Here is a 2,544-nt window from a genome sequence, read left to right as displayed (position 1 = left end):
GTATGTCAAAAGATGACTGACTTATAAAGTTAGTGGTTGGGTATTTGGCGTTTGCTAGTGACATCCAATTCACATTCACTTATTTAATATTTATTTAATATATAATATCTATATTTCCTTTTCAAGATTGTTTTTTTCAAATATCAAAACCAATTTGATCACAAACTAGAAAACTTTAAAATTTACACGCTACGTCCTATTTTTCCAACTTTCTTAAAAGGAAAAATGAATTTTCACTTAGGGTCCGTTTGATTGCAAAGATGAAATTGAATTGTTTAAAAAATGAATTCCAAGGAATTGAATTGCCTAGAATTGTTTTCTTGGGAATTGTAAACTATTGTGTTTGATTGGTATAATTTTTCAAGTGAAAAATGTTGAAATAAAAGTGTTTTTTATGTTCGTTTGGCTTTGTTTTACATGAAAATTGTCAATTAAAAAAAATATTTTTTTACAATAATTCTTAAAATTGATTTCCATTACCAACAAAAAAAAAAGCGTAAAAAAAAAAAAAGTTGCTACAGTAGGGTGGAATTTGAATTCTCATGAGAATTCAAATTCCACCAAAACAAGGAAAATTCCAAGTTTTAAGAAATCCAAGAAATGCAATTCCATGGAATATATAAGGTATCAAACATCAAAAGTTGGAATTTCCAATTCCATCTTTTTTTCCATTTCCATGCTATCAAACACTCCCTTAAACTTATCAAAGAGTGTCAAATCGACAACAAGCTTGAGGATTTCCCAATTCACATGGAATCGTGGATAAAAGATAGTCCATTAGGTAGTTATTACCAAAGTTAGACGACATGTGATATTGGATTAATGAACCTTATACTAAACAAAATGTTTTATATGTGTTGAAATAGATATGATTGGATGATAATTGAAGCTATTTGACTATATGGTTCTTTTCTTTTTTAAATATGTTCAGTTTTATACATGAAATATTTTGAGAATTTTCTCAATTCTCATTTATTATTATTTAGCATTGGTTGTGAATTAGTGAGTTATAGATTTTTATTTTAAATTTGTAAATATTATTTAGTATTACATGTTCTTTGTCATATTCATTGTTCAAGTTAATTTTTTGCTTCATCGCCCAATAGTATAATTAATTATGCCATTAAAATTGATAAACGCGACATATTGGTATTGTTACCTAACATACATTGATCTAAAATTAAACGTGATAGTGTAATTCGCTCAACTTTTATTTCTTGTCGATCCTAAGTCTAAAATAATTAACTTTTTTATATTGAAAATTTACTAACCAACCCTCTTGACTTAGCAACTTGAGTTTTAAGTCAATGGCCTAGTAGTAGATGGTGTATATTCATCTAAGTGAAATATTGGGGGCAAAAGATACGGGTATGTAATACAATTGGCGTGTTGGTCAACAAATTGTTTTTAAAAAAACATAATAATATTTTTAAAATATATAAAAGACCGCTCGAGTTATTTAAAAGTCGTTCATATGAAAAGTTTGAATTTTGGTGTAACCTAGGTTAATAAAAACTCATGGTGGGTTTGGACAGCTCCAATGTAATTTATGAAATAGTTAATTTAGCTATTGGAAAGTGAAAAAAAATATATATAAATAAATAAAATAAAGAGGATCAGTGTTAACTCAAAAAATCATTGCCGAAGAAATAAATATCCAATTACGAATTAAGGGCGTATTTGTCACCCATTATTTGGGAAGAATGTATTATGAAATAGTGATTAATGTTGAAATGTATTGTTAAAAAAGAAGAAAAAGTTTTTGATTTATGTATAATATTATTTTAATAAAGAATGTGTGGTTGAAAATGAATACTGTAGAAAAAATAATGAAAAAAAATAAGAGAAAATGGATGACAAACAGCGGCTAAGCAACAAATTCAACATGCATTCTCTTGTTATTTAATTATTGATATTCGTAACGTAGGAAAAATTATTTTTACGATGTTAAGGCTGTCAATTTCGAAAACAAGTTTCAATAGAAAAAAGGCAGTGACATGTTAGAAGTTCATGTAGACTCAATTATGTACTATTAGCATGGACAAATTCCAGAATTTAAGACGTATGGGACTGAAATTTATTAAGTTGACAAATTAACGACAATTCAAAAATAATTTATTAAGCATGAGATGAGGACTTAATGAAGGAAATGTGTAGATTATGGAGTTTCTTCTTCCAACGCAGCAAATTGGAACTTCTTCACTGAAACTACAATTTTTATTTTATTTTTTATTTTCTTTGTTTGAACAATAAACAAAAAATAAGAGATAAATAAACAATCAGATGCACTTCATGAAAATTGAAAAGCAAAAAATAAGCAATAATATTTTGCTCATACAACTCTTCTACAGTAGCAATAGAGGATTAGGGAAATTAGGGTTGCAGACAGGGAGGGAGTCAGAAAATGATATTAGGATGGGCTCAAATTTAAATTTTTTGAATGAACTGACGCCACAAGAATCGAGTTTCGGTGTCTATTTTCATAACATTTACAATAAAAAGTATACAACACTCAATGGAAAAAAAAAAAAAAAAAAAAATTTA

This window comes from Olea europaea, chromosome 20 (genome assembly GCF_002742605.1).
Source record: "Olea europaea var. sylvestris chromosome 20, O_europaea_v1, whole genome shotgun sequence".
Classification (NCBI taxonomy): domain Eukaryota; kingdom Viridiplantae; phylum Streptophyta; class Magnoliopsida; order Lamiales; family Oleaceae; genus Olea; species Olea europaea.
This window is presented reverse-complemented; position numbering follows the sequence as displayed.